Below are 9432 nucleotides of genomic sequence, written 5' to 3'. Positions count from 1 at the left end.
AACTCACTTTAATTTTGTTCCTGCGCCTTATATAATTATTCTTTTGAGTATTACTGTGTTCTAAGTTTCTGGAAAAAAGCAAAGATTTTTTTGTTTTATTTTTGTTTACAAAAGGTGGAAATGTATTTACTGCTCAAATTTACCACTGAACAAATCTTCATCCTGCTATGGCTAAGCAACCTGGAAAGTCTCATGTAACACCCACTAATGGGTTAATCTGTAAAATTCATCTTAGCAACAGTATCCTCCCTTCAGAGTACATTCAGGTAAAGAAAATGTGTTCTGATGCTGTATTTCTTGTAACATAGATCCACATTCTGTCCTTGGATACATATGTACAATTTGGTATAAACAAGGGCCCATTTCAGCCCTTAGTATCTTTACTAGAGCTACTGTCTTTACTGAAGTACATTACTTGAGATTGATTCAATGAGGCCTAGATATCAGTCTTGGCTGGTCAGGGAAGATGCATGATTCTTGCATCTTTAAGAACACAGGACTGTTCAGAAAGCTGCAAGCAGGGACATTTTTTCCTGACCAGGGGATTACCATTGACGATGTTGAAATGCCAATAGTGATTCTGGGGGACCCAGCCTACCCTTGCTCCTCTGGTTCATGAAGCTGTACACCAGCCACCTCAACAACACCAAAGAAAGATTCAACTACTGGTTCAGCAGGTGCAGAATGACAGTTGAATATGCTTTTGGTAGACTGAAGGGATGCTGTCAGTTTTTACTCACAAAATTGGGAACTTAGTGAGAAAAATATCCCAATGATTATAGCTGCCTATTGTGTCCTGCATAATGTCTGTGAGGCAAAGAGGAAAAGTTGCCACCTGGGTGGAGAATGGAGGTGAAGCAGCAGTCTGTTGAATTAAAACAGGCAGACACAAGGGCAATTAGAAGAACTCCACATGGAGCTATGTGGCTGAGAGAAGCCTAGAAAGAGCACTTTAACAGTCAGCCACAGTAATGCGGTGTGGTGGACTGTGCTCTACCTGCAGTTTTGGGAGCTATTAGGAATTGTGTTGTACTTGGTGTATGTTTATGAATATATAAACCTTGGGTCGAGTGCTGTAGCTATCTTTAAAAATTTCACATTGGTATATTCTTTGTATTTTGTCAAATTTTCAGTGAAAGTGTTCTTAAAATGAACAAGAAGTGTTGGGTCATCATCTAAGACAGCTGTATCATGCAATATATGGCAGAATGCAGGTAAAACAGAGCAGGAGACATAAAATTCTCCCCCAAGAAGTTCAGTCACAAATTTAATTAATGAATTATTTTTTTAACAAGCGTCATCAGTGTGTATGTGTGTGGGGAGGAATGAGGAGAGAATTGGTTGGTTGTATGAAACAGTAAAATTTCAGCCTCTATTTCTTCATGGATATGAGTGCAGGGCAATGTGTAGTTCCCACGGCCAGTGATTATTTTAGCTGATCTCTCACTCCTGAGGGTAACAAAGGCACAGAAAGCACAGTTATTGCTGGCATCTCAAAGCAGCCCAGGTCCGCATACTGCTAGCCTGTTTACTGCAGTGATGCCTGCTGAAGTCATAATGGACTGGTGTGGGAGTGTCCTACCCTGGAGGAAGAAATAAGGTGGCCATCCCTAGAAACCTCTGGCAGAGGACTGTATACATGGAGGTAGGACATGTACCTCCATGAAAGTTTTATCAAGATCTCTCAGGAGGATTCATGAGACGTACCTGTGTAGATAAACAAACTACTCCACATGCTCCCTCCTCCCCCATCTAATTCTACAGGGAAATGAAAAGGAGATAACAACTCAGCCTCTGTTTCTTGTACTGTCACTTCTTCTAGTTCAAGTAAATTAGCAAAAAGTCAATCCCTGTGTCCTGCTACATTGGGGTTGGGCACTGTCATAAATATAAAGGGAAGGGTAAACACCTTTAAAATCCCTCCTGGCCAGAGGAAAACCCCTTTCACCTGTAAAGGGTTAAGAAGCTGGGATAACCTCGCTGGCACCTGACAAAAATGACCAGTGAGGAGACAAGATAGTTTCAAAAGCTGGGGGGAGGGAGAAACAAAGTCTCTCTCTTTTGCTCTCTCTGTCTGGGTGATGTTTTTGCTGGGGACAGAACAGGAATGGAGTCTTAGAACTTAGTAAGTAATCTAGCTAGATATGCATTAGATTCTGATTTCTTTAAATGGCTGAGAAAATGAGCTGTGCTGAAAAGAATGTAGATGCCTGTTTTTGTGTCTTTTTGTAACTTAAGGTTTTGCCTAGAGGGATTCTCTATGTTTTGAATCTAATTACCCTGTAAGGTATTTACCATCCTGATTTTAAAGAGGTGATTTTTTTACTTTTTCTTCTATGAAAATTCTTCTTTTAAGAATCTGAATGCTTTTTCATTGTTCTTAAGATCCAAGGGTTTGGGTCTGTGTTCACCTATGCAAATTGGTGAGGATTTTTATCAAACCTTCCCCAGGAAAGGGGGTGTAAGGTTTGGGAGGATTTTGGGGGGAAAGACATTTCCAAACGGGCTCTTTCCGAGTTATATACTTGTTAGACATTTGGTGGCGGCAGCAATAAAGTCCAAGGGCAAAAGGTAAAATAGTTTGTACCTTGGGGAAGTTTTAACCTAAGCTGGTAAAAGTAAGCTTAGGAGGTTTTCATGCAGGTCCCCACATCTGCACCCTAGAGTTCAGAGTGGGGAAGGAACCTTGACAGGCACCATCTGTACATTTACACATTATAGTAGGAAATGCTTTCACACACTTACCCAAAGTTCCTTCCCCTGCACTGGGCTTGACCATGTTTGGCAGCTGGGACTAACTAGATTGTGAAGGAGTCTCAAACAGATCCTGGCTCATGGCATAGCTGGACCCTATCCTGGTCACATGACCCACATTCTCTTCCTCTTTCTGTTCATGGGAGGGGGTCTGTGTCTCAGGCTCCTCTGAGGTATCCACCATGCTCTGTGGGGTCTTGGTGAAGTCTCCACCATATATGGCATGCAGCTTGTTGTAAAAGTGGCAGGTCTGTGGCAAAGGTGAAAGTAAGCCAGTACAGCATACTAGCAAGAGCCAGTGCACCATACTGGGGCAGCCTGGCTTCCCCAGGGAGCAATTTAAAGGGCCTGGGGCTCTAGGAGTGGCTGGAGCCCCAGGCCCTTTAAATTGCCTCCAGAGCCCTGCTGTTGGAGCCCTGGGGTAGCAGCTGCGGGGTCCGACGGCTATTTAAAGGGCCAGGGCAGTAGAAGCAGGGGAGCCACAGGCCCTTTAAATAGCCCGCAGAGCCCTGGGGGAGTGGGGGCTCCAGGGGCTATTTAAAGGGCTGGGGCTCCAGCTGCTTCTGCCGCCCCAGTCCTTTAAATAGCTGCTGGACCCCTGCCGCTTTCCCAGGGCTCCAGCGGCTAATTAAAGAACCGTGGCAGTAGAAGCAGGGGAGCCCCAGGTCCTTTAAATAGCCCTCAGAGCCCCGGGCTGCTGCTGCTACCCGAGTGGGGGAGGAGGTGGAGAAGAAGGGGGGACACTTACCTTACAGAGTGGGCTGGGGCTGGCTCTGACCCCCTCAGCCCTGCCCCTTCCGGGGGTCAGAGCTGGCCCCAGTGTACTGGTAAGTCACTCTACTTACTTTCACCCCTGGTCTCTGGCCTGGCACCAGATCGACTACTGGCCTTCCTGGCTTTCTGGTATGCCTGTTGTGGTTTCTTTGCTTTCACGCTGCACTACTGCTGATCCCTATTGTATCTCTTTGCCTGCATCCCCCATGAAATCTGCTTGTAGATGTCCTCGTTTCTATGACTGCTCAGTGGCTGTGCCTGCTCTGCCTCTTCTCCCTACAGGCCCAAGAGATCCAGTACCTCCTGTCTACTCCAGGAAGGAGCGTGTTGGAATGCATAGCCAGCCTGGTTGGTTGCATACCAGGGTAAGTTGCTAGATGTGCTTATCAAGCAGGGCAATCAGGAAAAGGCATTTCAAAACTATATGGGGTATTTAAAGTGGGTGCTGGCTTCTGGTCTCTATGACCCATGGAGTTCACAACTGTGACCAGGTCGGTCACTGTGAAGCATTGTGGGACAGCTACTAGAGCAATGTTAGGGTCAACATAGGTCACGTGGTATATACCCTGTCAACCACATTAGGTTTACCATAGCTCAATGCTGTTCAGGGAGGTGGTGTTACTGCATCGCCTTAATGGCGAGCTTGTATTAGCTGGCGACCAATTTGAGTGTAGACACATGCACAAGTGGGTTGATGCAAGGTGATGTACGTTGACCTACGGCTGTAGTGCAGACCCAGACCTAAGCCTCTTTCTCACGATCATTATCATATCATTACCATCAGTGTTTTCTCTCTAATCCTGTCTTCTCTTTCCCCATTATCTTCACTCCTTTTGGCCTCCTCACTCATACCATGTCTTTCCTCCTTTTCCAGCCCTGACTTTTTAGGGTGGAGGCAGAGTGTGGGTCCTGCAGATGACCAGGGTGTTCTAAATAGCTTTATCTGAATATTTGATTTATAAGGCATTACATTTCTGAACTCTTAGGTAATGTTTGTATGAATAACTTGTACTGGTGGTTATGGGACAAACTAGTCCTAAAGGTTTGCCTACCAGACATGCTCAAATGTATATTGCCAAACCTGTTTTGAAAGTCAATGAGGGAATAAATTTCACGTCAAAGATAATTAATGGTTATGCATAAAGGATTGGAAGAGACAATCAAGCCAGTTCCTATTATTTATAGATGTTGGAGGCTGGAGTGAAGGATGAGATCAAACCAAACTGGTTTTTGGAGGTAAAATAATGGCCTTCTTGGACAGAAAGAGTGGGGCCTGGTTTAGGAGAGCAAAAGAACTTGCTATAAAGCCCTATGGGTCTAAAACCCAGTCTTGTAGATCTACCAGGTAGTTGACAGCTCCAGGCTACTACCCAGCAGCAGCTATAATCATTCTCCACTCCACATAACCTGCTGTGGACACAGACCATGGGAAGTTCCACCTCAAGAGTTTGACAGGCGTCAGCCCCAATAGTGCCTGATTGGCTCCCTGTTGTATATAAACCCAAAGGGCATTCTAGGAAGTGTCCAGGCAACAGTCTTCTGTAGCTGCCAGGACAGTTCCTGTTCTGTGCTTGTGAACTCTTGGCTTGATTTGGACTCTCCTGACTTGGACCCTGAAACCTGACTTGGACTTTGACCCTTGGTATCGACCCTGGCCTGGAACTGATACGAACTTCTTGGCTACTCCTGGCCACAGGTTTTCCCCTTGGCCCTGACTGTCCTTGTTGAGATCCTGACACTGGCTTTTTTCATAAAGTAAGACAAATCCTGGAAAACCAACTTCTTTGATCTTGATACACATACCTGCCTGGAACCCTGGAAGACAGATAGGTGGGCAGCAGCTGGCTAAGACAAAGGAACATTTTAAAAATGGGGAGATGGAATATTGACCCTATTGGAGTCAATGGAAGTTTTGCCACTGACTTCAGTGGGGCCAAGATTCTACCCAAGGTTTTATTTTACTTACCCTTAGTTACATAGTATGGTTATTGTCGTCATTGTAACTGGAAGGTGTAATTTCCAGCTTGAGGAGACATCCCTGCTCTAGGTCTGATTGAGATAGTGCACTAAAATAGAAGTGTAGCTGTGGTGCCGTGAGTAGTGTAAGAATAAGGCCTTTTCCTGTAGCCATATTATAAGGCCTAAGGCCTTTGTCTGCAGCCAGATTAGAAGAGCAGCAGCCATTAGCTAAGAAGCAAGAAGTCACATCCTCACATTGCATCTAAATTACATTAAAACAATGTAATACCAGGTTGTTAAGAAGGAGACCCTGTCCTAATAGCACCCACTCTCACTAGATAAAGAAACAGATCTTAAGATGGTTAAAGAAAACTTAGTTTGATAGCATTCTGTCTGGCAAGAGATCATTTATCAATAATTGTGGTTATGAAATCCTCATTTCTTGTTTTGTCATTATGGTCTTGTAGGGAGCCAGGGTGGCTTCCCTCCAAACCAGAGGGTAAAGAGCCACCCTCTCAGCCTGAGTGGGCGGGGCCAGACCAAGCTTCCGCCAATCCCCACCACAATGAAAGATAGGCCAGAGCGGCTGCACAGAAGGGCAGCCAATCAGGGCCAGTATTACAGCCAGCCAATCAGGACTAGGCTAGGCCATATATAAAGGCTGCCCAGAAGGGAGCAGGCAGTCTGTCCCAGACCTTCATGGGGGGAAGATCTGTCTCCTGAGCAGGAGACAGGCAGCTTAGACAGATCAGTGCTGGGCAGGCTCGGGGGAGCAAAGAAGGGTTCCGGCCCAATACCCGCCAGCCTGTGGGCCCTGATAGAAAGGGCCTAGAGGGTGTGACGGGCCAGAGGGGAAGTGGCCCAGGGACATTTAGACAAGGGGAGAGAAGGAGGGCAGAGAGGCTGCCACTAGCGGGTCCCTGGGTTGGGACCCAGAGTAGCGGGTGGGCCTGGGTCCCCCCCCCCCCCCTTGTACAGCACCTGGCTGTGGAAGGGTGGCCGTGACAGACTGAAACTGGCCCTTGAACAGAGGGGCTAGACTTGAGGGGTTGTGGTTGGCCACTGCAGCAGGAGTGAACTGGAAAGACTGCTGTTAACTCCCCTCTGGAAGGGGATGAGTGAGGATTTGGGGGCAGTGTCCTGAAGATGATGCTGGGAGCAACACGGGTTGAGACACCAACCGAGGGCAAGAGATGGACAGGACACCACTGGCAGACGATGCTCCACATGAACTGAGCTAATTCCCAAACTGAACAGCAGGAGGTGCTGTGGTGGTGAGTTCCAACCCCATCACAGTCCTCTGCTGTTGTATGTAGCTTACCCAAGCTGTAGCCACTGAACCTGAATTAGGATCACTGCTGATCACAGTTATAAAGAGCAGCAGTAGAGGCACTGTCTATGCTCATGAAGAAAGCAATGCACCAGTTTATACTTAATTCACATTTGGAAGATCAACTTCACAACCATAAGGCCTAGAAACTTATTACATTAAATGAAAGCTTTGTTTCTACAGAAGTCAATGATCTTGATCCCCTGCCTTCCTGGATGAAAGCTTTTTACCTCACTGGTGGCAAGAGGGGAATTTTTCAAGCCCTGTTGTAATTTCATTGTGCCTGGGATCTTGTTTTGTAAAGTGCAATATGCATCTAAAGTCAGTGCAAGAGTCCATGACAAAATGCTCTTGAAAGAAAATACATACAAAGCATTGTCCTGCAGTGAACAGTTATGCCTCACACTTGCAGAAGTGATTGTCTCTCTTCCACATGCAGAATAATTACTAATCACTCTTGAGAGAAAAGGGGAGTCCCACATTCTGTCTTTGTTGTTCTAGACCATTCCCCAAACCCTTAAAATAATTAACAGTGGCCTGACAGGCACACCTAGAGTGGATACATCTGGATAGGAGTAGACAAATACACATGCTTGTATTTGATATTTTGGCTCTAAAAAATGTTCTTTACTGATTACCTGTCTACCAGCAGCTAAGATTTCAGATTTGGTGTGACACAAGAAAATACAGTTGTCTCAGTTTTCAGGCTATGATCTCATTCTTTCAAGTAAACTAAAATATTATTGCATTGATTGTCTAAAGGTACTTTGCTGCATTCTGTTTGTTCTGTTTTAGACTGAAGTGCCAGGGGATATTTGTATTCTCTTGGCCCTGATTCTCCACTGTGTCCTCAGAGTTGCCTGAGTATGGCACAAGTTAGGGCTGCACAGAGGGAACCTTAATTCATGTCACTGGCGTAAGGTCCCTAAGCCAGTGGAAGATCAGGTGCAACAGACACACTGCACTGTGTCCCCTCTTTTCCCTGTTTTATCCATGTTCCACCCCAAGAATGTCCCTGACACCCCTTCTTTCTACTGAGGGAGATGTGGCTGCCTCCAACTGACTTATAGCAGTAGAGAGGCCCTCTGCACAGGAAGAATTCTCCGCTTCTTATCTCCAGCCATTTATAGACCGTTCTTTGCTGTTTTCAAGCATTTCTTAGTGGAACTGAGAATGCAGCCCTCTTGTTTTTAGCATGTCTGCCTTTCATTGGTCTCATACATTGAAATTTCTTCTTGCTTTAGTATAAATCAAAGTGCCACAATCACCACCACTCTGAGACTGAGCCACCACTGAGACAATGTTTCAAATTCAAGTAAAAATTCTCCATCTGGTTTGAAATCCAGGTCTGACCACAATTATACTAGTCCCACACAAGTGCTGTTGAATGGTCACTATAACTGAGTCCACATATTTTGTTTCTAAGCACCCTTTAAGCTTGTGATGGATTGCTAGTTAGGCTTGTGTAGCATAGTCTGATGGTTCTGGTCTGAGTAAGCACCACTCATACCCATTGGATACCCTTGATACAGTTGTCTCAGGAGTATCGGCTAGAACTTCAGGTTGCCATTTGATCCATAAAACTAGAAAATGTCTTTAAAAATTCAAACTTTCTAATTGAAGGACAATCTTTTTGGAGAGCCAGAATAAAAAGAACAAAGTTGTGGTATTCAGAGTAGCAGCCATGTTAGTCTATATCCGCAAAAAGAACAGGAGTACTTGTGGCACCTTAAAGGCTAACAAATTTATTAGAGCATAAGCTTTTGTGGGCTACAGCCCACTTCATCGGATGCATAAAATAGAACATATAGTAAGATAAGTTGGAAGTTACCATACAAACTGTGAGAGGCTAATTAGTTAAGATGAGCTATTATCTGCAGGATGGGGAAAAAAACTTCTGTAGTGATAATCAAGATGGCCCATTTAGACAGTTGACCAGAAGGTGTGAGGATACTTAACATGGGGAAATAGATTCAATATGTGAAATGACCCAGCCATTCCCAGTCTCTATTCAAACCCAAGTTAATGATATCTAGTTTGCATATTAATTCAAGCTCAGCAGTTTCTCGTTGGAGTCTGTTTTTGAAGCTTTTCTGTTGCAAAATTGCCACCCTTAAATCTTTTACTGAGTGGCCAGAGAGGTTGAAGTGTTCTCCTACCAGTTTTTGAATGTTATGATTCCTGATGTCAGATTTGTGTCCATTTATTCTTTTGCATAGAGACTGTCCGGTTTGGCCAATGTACATGGCAGAGGGACATTGCTGGCACATGATGGCATATATCACATTGGTAGATGTGCAGGTGAACGAGCCCCTGATGGCGTGGCTAATGTGATTAGGTCCTATGATAGTGTCACTTGAATAAATATGTGGACAGAGTTGGCACTGGGCTTTGTTGCAAGAATAGGTTACTGGGTTAGTGTTTTTGTCGTGTGGTGGACACTTTCTGTATTATCTTGCCTAATCATGGCTTGTACAACATTTGAACGAACTATGTTGACTGCTGTACTAACTAAATATTACCAACCAATTTTGTTTTCTGTTTTAGTCCCTGTAGCTCTTAAACCTGTCTTTGTTCCAAATGATACCATCAGTTGTCCTCTGTTCTAAGTCTAC

This window comes from Eretmochelys imbricata, chromosome 1 (genome assembly GCF_965152235.1).
Source record: "Eretmochelys imbricata isolate rEreImb1 chromosome 1, rEreImb1.hap1, whole genome shotgun sequence".
NCBI lineage: Eukaryota > Metazoa > Chordata > Testudines > Cheloniidae > Eretmochelys > Eretmochelys imbricata.
The sequence above is the reverse complement of the archived record's forward strand: the minus strand, read 5'-3'. Positions refer to the sequence as shown.